This window comes from Euprymna scolopes, chromosome 42, assembly GCF_053919585.1.
Source record: "Euprymna scolopes isolate OS-2025 chromosome 42, ASM5391958v1, whole genome shotgun sequence".
NCBI classification, from domain to species: Eukaryota; Metazoa; Mollusca; class Cephalopoda; order Sepiida; family Sepiolidae; genus Euprymna; species Euprymna scolopes.
In genome coordinates, this window is record NC_136523.1 from 13,340,179 (window position 1) to 13,353,501 (window position 13,323).

Here is a 13,323-nt window from a genome sequence, read left to right on the forward strand (position 1 = left end):
AAATAATATTATTATAAATATTATTGGTTTATAAATTATTATTGGTTTATAATTATTATTGATTTATAATATTATTGGTTTATTATAAATATTATTGGTTTATAAATAATATTATTATAAATAAATATTATTGGTTTATTATTATTGGTTTACGTCAAATAAATAAATATTATTGGTTTACGTCCAAATAAAACGATGGTCGATTTTCTAAAAACAATGAACTACAAGGTGAAGACGCTAAGTTAATCGAAAAATCTACGTAAATATATAAGCGATAAAAATAAACAGTAAAATTTTCTATGGATCATAGCGTAATGGATTATAAATCGGACTGTAATATATAAGGTAAAGGGTGCGAATCCTAAATTACCGGAAAGCTATGCTGAAGAGGAGTAGGCCTCCGAAACATGGATGTCCGTAGTTTACTGATTTTTTTTTAAATAAAAAATAAATGAAAAAAATATTATTTGTTTACGTCCAAATAGAGATATTGCCAATTTTCTAAAAAAAAACGTGAGTTTCAAGGTGAAGATGGTAATATATTCGTATTATCATTTAAAAATATCAACAAATCTACGTGTGTATATATATATATATATATATATATATATATATATATATATATATATAAATATATATATATATACTAGCGGGGGTACCCGGCGTTGCTCGAGTGTTTGTTTCCGGGACGGGTTAAAAAATGTTATGGTAGGTAAGTAGGAAGGATCAAACCCGGAGTCATGAGTAAAAGTAGGAAAATAAAGTGTGAAAAAAAAAAACAAAAAAAAAAACATCTGCAACGTTAACAGTTCGGCCACCAAGAAAAGTCCATTCCAGTTGTTTAGGAAAAAAAAACAAAAAAAAAACGACTACGGTAGGTCGGCGCGAACGTGAAAATATAATTTGAATTGCCCAGCACGCTAACCACTATGCACCAGAGCACTGCAGCTTAGTTTAGTGATTTTAAATAAGTTCACATGAAAGAACTACGAAGCCAAACCGGTGTTCTCTTCTCAACTGTTCCTTGTGAACGATCCCCAAACGGTGTTAAGTGGTGGCAAGGGGAGGAGGAATTTATTAGAGAGAAAATATTTTACCACTTCCATTGATCTTAACCGATTTTGGCCGTGACTTCTCAGCAGAAAAAGTATAGAAATCTTAGATTATCGAGGAATTTGAGAAATAATGAGCCTATAACACACCTCAGATATTGTTCTGCCGTTTGTGCATATCATATTTGCATGAAATATCTTGATTTTTAATCCTATTAATGTCAAAATCACACTGGAAAAATGAGTTCATTTTATTTATATAGAAGATAGAAGATAGAAGAAGAATAGAAGAGAAGATGATAGAATAGAAGAAGATGGAATAGAAGAAGAAGATAGAAGAATAGAAGAGAAGAGATAACGATATATATATATATATATATACATATATATATACACACAAAAAGAGAGAAACTTTATTAGAACAAAGTAAATCTCCTGTAGAAAAAAACTTGCCAATTTTTTCTGCACTCCTAATGAAAAGCATTTAGCTTGGGAATATCATAGTCAAAGAGGTTTTCCCTCTTATTTTCTTTTCACTTATTGTGATCGTCCTTAACCTTATTGACATGATACCGTAAAGTTCTAATGTAACTTTAATCGTAATTTCCTTATATATATATATATATATATATATATATATATATATATATATATATATATATATATATATATATATATATATACCTACAGGCAATAGTGCTATTCTAGCCGTACTGAAAAGTTATGATACAACGAAACAATCCTCTGTGGATGACTTTTTAATCCACCCTTCAACGACGACCCTGGCCACTACCAGATGGGTGACTATTAGGGAAGGCTAGGCGCTGTATGTACCACGCCGAATCGTAGAAATCTACAGGATGGTATCTGGAGGCGTCATGCGAGTAGGCCACGCGCCCTCCGGGGCCCGGCCGACAAGATCAAAGTGTAGTATCTGTTCGGCAGATACTGCAAGCAAAGACCAGATGTGGGGGCAAACCCACATACCTGACCTTTAACCAGCTCCTATTTCCCACCTCTCAGGAGCTGGTCCCCTTTTTCCGTTCCCCCTCCCTTCACTCCTCACATTAAAAATTGGCCTTGTGCCTAATTTGCTTGGTGGGGGAGCAAATAAATACCCACAATGCGGTATTCAACGTAATGGTGTACAGGCAACCTGCTGAAAGATGTTTTCGTGAACCTTCTTGTCAAACACACATTTTTTCTTTTTTTGAAAAGTCATAATAATCCAAAAACTACTTTCTCTTATTGACCGGATCTCATTTAACACCGAGACACATATACGAACAGTATTTGATAACTAAGAAGAAACTAAACAAATAAACTATAAAATAAGAAAATCGATTAAAAATAAAAATAATTCGTCCCCAACATTCCTCCTGCACCCACCTTTATAAACAATAAACAAAACAATTACAAATACACCAAGCCTCCACGAAAAATAAGAAAAAAAAAAGAAAAGAGAAAACGATAACAACAATCGCTCCTGATGATAATCGGATGCACCGATAGAAAGTGCTTGAGAAGAATATGGCTGAACAATAATTTTGGGCGCCATTATATACAACGCCAGTTGAAATATTAAAGACCACTCGGCGAATGGAAAAGATATCGAGCAAAATCGGAAAAAGAATAACTCAGTCGTGTTCAAACAGACATGCTTGAATATATATATATATATATATATATATATATATATATATATACATATATGCACGCACATATATATACATATATATACATATATATATATATACATACACAGACATATATATATATGGGCACACACATATAGACATATATATATACACATATATACACACATATATATACACATATATATACACATTTATATACGTATATATACATATATGTATATACATATACAGATACATAGACATATATACATATACATATATACACACACACGCACACGCACACGCACACACACACACACACACACATATATATATATATATATATATATATAGCGATATGGTATGTATATATGTAAGAGTGAAGACTGCGCTTTTGATCATTTCTCTCCGCCTCCGCGCTTCTCTCCTCCCCCAAATACAATCTATTCTCTTCATCAACATTATCTTTAAAAGGTGAAAATAAAAGCGTCCCCTGCCCTCAAAGTGGCCCCGATCAGGTTGCTTTGCATATGTATTTAAACCCGACGCCCTTCGCCATTCAGTCTTAACTTGCCATTGAAATCGGAGACGATCACACATTGACGTGAGCAAAACCAGTGCCTAATGCCTAGCGAGACTTGCTTTCATATACAATCACCGTGTCTGGATTTGATCACACACACACACACACACACACACACACACACACACACACACACACACACGAAATAGATACATAAGGGGAAAATTTTATTGCCTAGGAGACACCATCTCCGAATATCTTCGGTTTCTATGTACAAGGTCTTGTTGGGATTTACTGCGTCTTGACCAATTATATCTCTAATATATGAAAGCAATTGTGTGTGTATGAGTTTCTTCCCTATGGATTCGGAAACGGCTGGGCCGATTTTCATGAAATTTTACACGAGGGTACTTTATCTGCCTATCAGTGTTCTTGGACAGTTTTTGTATCGGAATACATTTGATAAGTATCGATAATCGATAATCGAAATAACCTCATGAAAGAAGGGACAGGCGATTTAACACCTTACACAACCATATATAATAAGTGCACTTTAAAAATTTTATTATGACACAAGCAGATAGGTCAAGGATATAAAATCAACAGTAGGTTCTTTGCTATGACAGGGGTGCGTTCGAAACGGATGTTTCTGTTTAATGCACATTTTCACAATGATACTAACTTTTGCATTTTAAATGTAAATTCAAGCTATTATTATTACAAGCTATTATTATTATTAGCTATTATTATCGTACAACCAGTAACCGCAGGTATATACAATCAACAATAGGCTCTTTGATATGACGGGGGTGCGTTCAAAATGAATGTTTTTGTTTAGAGCATTACTGAATGATGACACTTGACTTTTGTATTTCAAACTTTGGTTATAGCTATTTTTACTGCACAAGTAGAAAGGTCTGGCATATGAAATAAACAGTAAGTTCTTTTATAGGACGGGGACGCGTTCGAAATGGATGTTACGGTTTAAAGTACAATTAAAGCATGATACTTGACTTTTACTATTAAAACTTTAATTCAAGTCATTATATATAAAATTATTTTATAAAATCAATAGTATGTTCTCTACAGTGCAATGTTGACTTCGACGTATTGTGGAGTAAATCACTGTGGAAAGGTATGTGAAGCTTACTGCAGGTGCATCGCGATGGGTCCTCGACTAGAGCAACTGATTTGATTGTAAAATAGTTGATTTCTCCGATTTCAGTGACAATAAAAATAATTGGAGTTTGAAACATTCGTTGTCATCATTCAACCCCGGGTAACGTTGGGTATCCCTGCTATTTCGAAAAGGAAAATAAAAGTAGTTGCTTATGTGAGGAAGGTGTACCTTCTCCTAGTGATATATCAAATACTCTGACGGAGAATCGGGTTTGTATTACTGTACACATAGGTTCGAAAAAGTTGTCAAAAAACAAATACATAACAAATAAATGTTATCAAAGGCAAGATAAGCTACTTTTCTACCTAACTGTTTTTAGTGTTTATATTTAATGTAACATGTTTATTCAGCTCGAAAAGCATACAGTGTTTACCGATGTATTCGAAAATTTAAAATGGCAGCCGACTCTGTCTTTGAGGCGGTAAGTTCGGGAAAATGAGTTATAAATAAAAAAACAGAAAAATTACTGTTTGAAACTCGCTCAACATATGTTAACGTGACATAGGCTGACATATATTCGGCAGATTTTTTAACAGTATTTTGACTGTTTTTTATTTATAACTCCTTTTCCCAAACTTACCATCTCCGAGAGAGAGAGAGTCGGCCGCCATTTTGAATTTTCCAATACATTAGTAAACACTGTATGTTTTACGAGCTGAATAAACATGTTACATTAAATACAAACACTAAAAACATATCTAATTAGTTAGAAAAGTAACTTATCTTGCCTTTGATAATATTTATTTGTTATGTATTTGTTTTTTTGACAACTTTTTCGAATCTATGTGTACAGTAAAACAAACCCGGAGAATTCAGAATTCGTCCGAGGAGTTTTAAATCTAAAAGCTGCGTAAAGTTTTAAGCAGCATAGTATTATGTTATTCCTATTTATAATGTCTCCCCCACGGGACAGAGTTAGACACCAGGGTCGTTTTTTTTTTTAACGTGGAGAAAAGGAACAAAAGTAAAAATTGTTTCAGTCGTGAAGGATTTCTCCTCCACTGACAGAGAACAAGAAATTGAAGTGCAGTATCTGAAGAAGTTATTTGCTACCGGGAAACACTGGTAAACCTGCTGCGATGGCAGATTGCCAGTGTTTAGGTTAGAAATATTTTGATAGTCAAGAAAAGAATGTTTGAATAACAGAAATAATGTTATCGAAGCGAAATATTTTAAGATAACTTTTTCACTTTATACCCTACTTTGGTGTAATTGCGCCAAGTCCGGTGTAATTGCGCCAAGTCCGGTGTAATTGAGCCAAGTCCGGGGTAATTGAGTCCGGTGTAATTGAGTTAAGTCCGGGGTAATTGAGCCAAGTCCGGTGTAATTGAGCCAAGTCCGGTGTAATTGCGCCAAGTTCGGTGTAATTGAGCCAAGCTCGGTGTAATTGCGCCAAGTCTGGGGTAATTGAGCCAAGTCCGGTGTAATTGAGCCAAGTCCGGGGTAATTGAGCCAAGTCCGGTGTAATTGAGCCAAGTCCGGTGTAATTGAGCCAAGTCCGGGGTAATTGAGTTAAGTCCGGTGTAATTGAGCCAAGTTTGGGGTAATTGAGCCAAGTCCGGTGTAATTGAGCCAAGCTCGGTGTAATTGCGCCAAGTCCGGGGTAATTGCATCAACTAGCTAAAAGTGCTCTTTTGGCAATCACGCATATAAAGAGCACTTTTTTTTAAGTGGCGCAATTACCCCCGAATTTGGCGTAATTACCCCAAGGTACGGTAAATTTATTAATTTACTATATTTAAAATAGTATTTTCAAGTTAAATTAAGGATTTACCAAACCTTTTTTTTTACTATTAAATTGTCAAGTGAAAGTACAGAATAGATATAAAACATGTTAAGAATGGCTTTCTAAATAATAGCGTTATTATTTCAGTACAGTTCAATAAGTACATAAGTACCGGCACTAAATAACCCGAAAAGGTTTGATATGCCGTAAAATAAAACAACCCGAATAAACCTCATACAATCTCAGCACTATACGATAATAGAAACTCATAAATATATACACGACTTACATCTCACCCCCCCCCATCCCATGTTATACGAACTCATACAATACTAGGATTGACTTAAACTTTAATTATCTGGAAACTTACATAAGATTCGTTGCCAAGGTTGCTCAAAATAGTATCTCAAGCCCAACAAAATCTTCAATCTATACATGCGCCATAAAAGTCCTAAGATGGATTACTGTTCCCACATCTGAAAAGGATTTGCTAAGAGTAGAACACGTACATCAAATCTGTTGCCAAGGTAGCTGGAAAAATGGTAGGATCCTTCTACCGCTCCAGTAGATATCTCTAAGAAAGAAGCTTTGTTCATGGAATCTACGTTTAGGTTTAGGCACAGATAAAGAGTAGGGGAAATTAGTGATAGTGTTTTCTGCTAGACGGGTGTTTCTTTTGAAAGTTTGGCGAGGGAGTACCATAGAATGGAGCTCAGCCGAGCACCTGCCATGAAAATAACGATAAAGCAGAGACAGAGAAAGAGGTTGCAGGGAAGAGAAAGGACACCCCCACAAGGCTACGAAGTCTATTTTGAACTCTATCAAGGAAGGATAAGTCTTTTCTAGCAGCTCCTGTCCAGATTTGTCAACAGTACTTCATCCTTGCTGATGCAATTCTCTAGTTATATATAAGCCAAGTATCCAAGGATGGAGTACTGCTGCCACATCTTGGTAGGAGCCACTAAAAACAGTCTATCCTGCCTTGACAGAGTACAAAATAGACTTCGTGGCTTAGTGGGGATGTCCTTTTCTCTTTCCTGCAACCTATCTCCAACAGAAGAGACATTGCGAGCCTGTCTTTTTTTTATCGTTACTTCCATGGCAAGTTCTCATCTGAGCTCCAATCTCTGGTCCTCTCTGGCCAATCCTTCACAATAAAAACCCGTCTAGCTGAAATCACTGTCAATAATTTTCCCCACTCTTTATCTGTGCCTAAATCAAAACGTAGATTCCATGAACAAAGCTTCTTTCTTCGAATTGCACGCCTGTGGAACTCTCTTCCGTTTGCCTGTTTCCCACCTGACTACAACTTGGATGTCTTCAAGTCCAACACAAACAAATTCCTGATGAATCGCCCCCTTAAGTAAGACACTTTATCAAATCTCCAATACTAACGATTACTACGATACTATCCCATTGATTGCTGTACACTCAATAACTCTTATCCCCGAGTGGCTTCCCGGCCTTGATAAGTGGTGACTACCGTTTAAAAAAGTACCTTTTACATATAACATGACTGTTTATTTATTTTTTTTTACTGTCTTGTTACACTTCTCTCAGGCCTACACGCTGTCCGGCACCGCCGCAAAGAAAGAAACAAACAAACAAAGAGAAAGAAATAAAAATAGAACTGATCATCTATTTAAAGGTTCAAAAATGAATGCATTAATTCGTGTTTTTTCCAAAACAATGCATTTCAATATATTTCCAAATCTTTTCGCACACACGGGTGCTTTTCAAAAGTCTCTGTCTCTTCGCCACCTTGCGCTGTTGATGACCAGCGATTTCTCTACGCCCATCTCTCGAGCACATGGTGTATTTTTTCTCTTTTTTTCTTGTGGCGCAAGTTCGTGCGCACTTGCTAATTTACATACGTGATTTAACGGCTGCTGCTGTTAATATTTTCGTTAACCAGCTATTCTCCGGCTGCTGCTCATATATTCACTCTGTTATATTCTGACCTTGACTGATTTGAAATCTATTATCTTTCTTACTTTTTTTGTCAGAGGATATACGTTGCGAGTATTTATGGCAGGTGCTCGGCTGAGCTTCGATCTATGGTCCCTCATCTTGCAAAATATTCGTCTTTCTGAAGCAACTTTCAATTATTCCCCTTACTCTCTATAAGTGCCTTAATCTAAACGAAAATTACATTTTTTTTACATGGTAGTCACCACTTATCAAGGCCCGGAATCCACTCGGGGAGAAGGGTTATTGCGTGTACAGTAATCAATGGGATAGTATCATAGTAATCGTTAGTATTGGAGATTTGATAAAGTGTCTTACTTAAGGGGGGGGGGCGATTCATCAGAAATTTGTTTATGTTGGACTTGAAGACATCCAAGTTGTAGTCAAGTGGGAAACAGTCAGACGGAAGAGAGTTCCACTGGCGTGAACTTCTAATAAAGACGCTTTGTTCATGGAATCTACGTTTTTGTTTTGGCACAGATAAACAGTGGGGAAAATTTATGACAGTATGAGCTAATTTTCTTTCCTAGAACTGTCTGTGGAATACAGTGCCACGGGTTTGCTTTCCAGCTGACTATAACATGGCCGCTTTCAAATTTAACGTAAATAATTTCTAGTTGAGTCGTTCTATTAAAAGTCAAATTCTACCCAAGTTCCACCACTACCATTCATGGTGTTGTCTAACATTCTATTCAACACACATTACTCCTTATTCTCAAGTGACCCTTGAGCCTTGATAAACAGTAACTCTTTAGTAAAGAAATAAAAAAAAATTGAATAAAAAAAATATTCGACATTTTATGAGTTCTTTCTACTGTTAGATACTGTTTGAATTTAAGATTCGTTTTGAATAACATATCGCTTGCTAAACAGTAAAAAGATAAATAAAATAAAAATAAAAAACGATTTATTAAAAAAAAAAAATTCCTTTGAACTACCTTTTTATCTATGTTATTCGAAAAAAAAGTCCGGTTGTATCTTTGATGTATTCGATGTTCTCTCTCATGTCGCAAGTGGTCTTTGAAGATCTGTAGTAGGTGAACATAATGTTACCGGCGCTTGAAATTGATTACATTTGGAAATATATTGCCGTTGACCGATAAGGGGTCAGAAAAATAGACACAAAATCTGGATTAAATGAAACAAAGTAGATCGAGAAAATATAAATACAATATATAAGAAAGTGCTTGAATATTAGACGGAGATCTTCCTATCATTCACTTCTTTACCATCAAACGAAAGATGTGACACAAGGTCGGAAAGTCTAGGGAAAGTCGAGCAAGCGTACCTTAGAAAAACAGCGCTCTAAACTATAAGAAAAAAAATACCTAGGCAGCCTCGTTAGCATTCTTCAATCAGAGCGCGGCAGATAGTAAAAAAAATTAACGTAGTCCCCACTCGAAAGATGGGAGGTATCGGCCCGGCAGGATGAACCGCTTAGAACTTCACAGGATCAAAAACAGCTCAGCTCAGCCAACAGGAAAAAAAATCATTCCAATGATGACTTGGACTCTGCTAGTTTGGTTCTAATGTAAATGCTGTGGCTTTGCTGACTGAGATCCCGGTATTTATAGTGAAAGATGAAGAGCTCACATTGTCCATAAAGGTTGATATCATAATATATATATATATATATATATATATATATATATATATATATATATTGAGTAAAACGATTCATAATTATGAATTAAAAATCAGTTCTAAAATGAAAAACAAACAAAATCAACTCGATTGTACGATCGATTCTGAAATGATGTTCATTTTATTGAATTTGACAATAAGTATTGACAATAATTTGACAAAGGTTTTGCCCTTTAAACATAGTCTCCTCATCAGCAAAAATAGCGGGCTGGGCGAATTAAAGACACTAAAACAAAACTAGCATTTTAGTCGTTAGTAAGACAGATATTACTTTTTTAAAGGACAAAACTTTTGTCAAATTATTGTCAATACTTATTGTCAATTTCAATAAAATGAACATCGTTTCCGAAACGACCGTACAATGGAGTTGATTTTGTTTGCTTTTCCCTCTGATTTTTCATTCACAATTATGAACTCTGTCAAGGCAGGGTAAGCTGCTTCGATCAGCTCCTGCCCATCCTTGGACGTACTCGGCTTTTATATAGATTGAGAATTGCCTCAGGAGTGAAATATCTACTGGAGGGGTAGAAGGATCTCACCATTTTTCCAGCGACCTTGGCAACAGATTTGATGTATGTGTTCCGTTTCAGGTCAAGAGTAAATGTCAAGCTCAGAAGCTTGTCAAAACAAGGAGCCTCCCCAAGACAAGAGGCATCTATTTCTCATCTTCGTATTTATACGGTCATTTATCATCTTCATATTTATACGTACTTTGCTTCTTCTCTCGAGCATGTGGTGTATTTTTTCTCTCTTTTTTCTTTTGGCGAAAGCTCGTGCGCACTTGTTAATTTGCATAAGCTATGCAACAGCTGCTAATATTTTCGCTAACCAGCTTTCCTCCGGCTGCTACTCACATTTTCACATGCACCAATATCCTCTCCGCTGTATTCGTAACTTGACCAGCTTTGAAATCTAGGATTTTTCTTACTTTTTTTTGTCAGAGTAGAGACGTTACGTGTCTATCTCTGCTATTCAGTTGTATTTTTGGCAGGAGCTTCTCTGAGCTTCAATCTGTGGTACTTCCTTTTTTTTACATGGAGGTCACCACTTATCAAGGCCCGCAAGCCACTCAGGGATAAGGGTTATTGCGTGTGCAGTAATCAATGGGATAGTATCGTAGTAATCGTTAGTAATGGAGATTTGATAAAGTGTCTTACTTAAGGGGGCGATTCATCAGGAATTTGTTTATGTTGAACTTGAAGACATCCAAGTTGTAGTCAGGTGGGAAACAGGAAAACGGAAGAGAGTTCCAAAGGCGTGCAATTCTAAGAAAGAAGCTTTGTTCATGGAATCTACGTTTTGATTTTGGCACAGATAAAGAGTGGGGAAAATTACTGACAGTGGTTTTAGCTAGACGGGTGTTTTTCGTGAAAGATTGGAGAGGGAGGACCAGGGATTGGAGCTCGGAACAGCACTTGACATAGAAATAACGATAAAAAAAGACAGACTCGCAACGACTCTTCTGTGGGAGAAAGGTTGTAGAGAAGAAAAAAGGGCATCCCCCATTAAGCCATGAAGTCGATTTTGTTACGCTGTCAATGCGGGATAGGCTGTTTTTTTGCAGCTCATGTATATATATATATATATATATATATATATATATATATATATATATATATATATATATATATATATGTGTGTGTGTGTGTGTGTGTGTGTGTGTGTGTGTGGATATATAACAAAGATAGAAAAGCAGAAATAAAGGAAGAATAAGACAAGATCCTCCGAACAGAAAGTTACTGATACGATGGATATTGAGATGGAGTGATTTTTGAGATTCAATGACACTGCCTCTCTGAACTGACCCCAGTGTCAGGATTGGGAGTCAAGTATTGTACTGTCCACTTCCTCTCCTTTCTCCTTCTCATCCCCACCCTCGGGATTCTGTTTAGTGACAAGTTCTCCTCTCCTCATTAATCGCGGCAGACAATCGTAACATTCTCAGCCTTCTTTGGTTACCCATCTTTTTTTGTCGCGTTTTTTGGTTATTATTTGCTATCCCAAATGACCCCCCCCTCACCTCCTGGATCGATCCATCATTCCTCCTCCTTCTCTCTTACTACTACTACTACTACTACTACTACTACTACTACTACTACTACTACCTCTTTTCAGCTTTATTTCTATTGTCTAACATCTGTATCTTATCCTTGTATACCACTCTAGCAGGGCTACTCGGTATTGTTTGCGTATCTCGACTCGTATAAAATAAGGTTTGTAGCTGCTTGATTTAATACGGCACAATCACGTTGACACACCGGTTCCCGTCAGATCACCGAAGTTAAGCAACGTTGAGCCTGGCTAGTACCAAAAGGGTAACTATTTAGGAATTCTAGGTGCTATATATGCTTTCCGCTTATCTCGGCATTGCTTCCAGTCGTTCTGAACCTCCACTTTTCACTGGTATTAAACAATGTCGGCCCAAGAGAGGCGTGGTTGTAGATTGCACAACTCCTGCCACAACAATTTCACGCACAGACACCTTTTCCGTGGGTATCCATATTCTGTCAAGACCGAAGGAAGCCTTCTGTAGCTATTTATATTACAGATTCATTACTAAACTAAACAAAGGGTCATTATCAAATTTGAAACACAGTTGCTGGATCTAATAGGGAATAACGGGCAGTAATGGTGAATATAATTATTTGTGGCCGGATTTTAATCTCTGGACGGACCCATCATTCTCCAGATACGTTGTCCGGCTAAATGACTGCATGCTTCTCAAGGCAGTTGGTTTATGGCCAGCATCTTTCTGACACAAAACCCCCATCACAAGCCCGGAAACGCTTTAGAGATATCTAGTGTATGGTGTCACTCGCTATTTCAGCAGACAATAGTGAACCTTCAGCATTTCATCGTAGACAGAAGATGGTGCAGTTCTACAAAAAAGCTGGACATTTTGAAGCAGTCAGATTATACCGTACAAAACTACAGCCACCGAGCTACATATAAAAAACAAGTTCACTTACTATATTTTGTTAGATTAAAATTATCCCAATGTGCAATTATAATAATTATCCAAATGGAGAATTGTTCTTTCTCTTTGGAAGAAGAAAATACATGGACGTTTGGACTGACTTTATAAAATTACCACAACCATATTTTTTATACCTATTAGCGTGACCACGTGGTTGAACATAGGAAACTTAAGGTACCCTTTACCTACATGTCGATTTGGAAATGACGTCACGCTCTCATGTTCACTGGCCTCCTTCTCACTCAGTAGCCGTGACAAAACTCAATAAAATAGTGGGAAAACATGCAACTTTTCCAGCAGTTGGGGACACGTATTGAGTTGTGAGGTGCGTAGATAAACTCTGTTAGCAAATAAACAATTTCAATATAGTATAACAAAAAGGGTTTGGGGCCCTTCGCTATCTCAGCAGACAACAGGACGCGCCCCTGAATCTAATCGTGAACAATCATCATCAAGTGGAGTCCCGTCTGGGACAGGCATTGACGGCTATAACTCTCCATTTATCTGTCTCCCTAGAAGCATTCATGAATTCATTGTTGCTCATTAGTTCTGATGTTACCCAGGTGTTCAGACTGTCAACGTATGTTTCTCGGTGTCGTAGAGTAGTTTGATAAGG

The 13,323-nt window shown here is 36.7% G+C and overlaps 1 pseudogene; it reads left to right on the plus strand.

The window, feature by feature from the left end:
- The first annotated feature begins 11,961 nt into the window (after positions 1-11,961).
- Positions 11,962-12,078, plus strand: LOC145267241 (5S ribosomal RNA; annotated as a pseudogene).
- Positions 12,079-13,323: the final 1,245 nt, after the last annotated feature.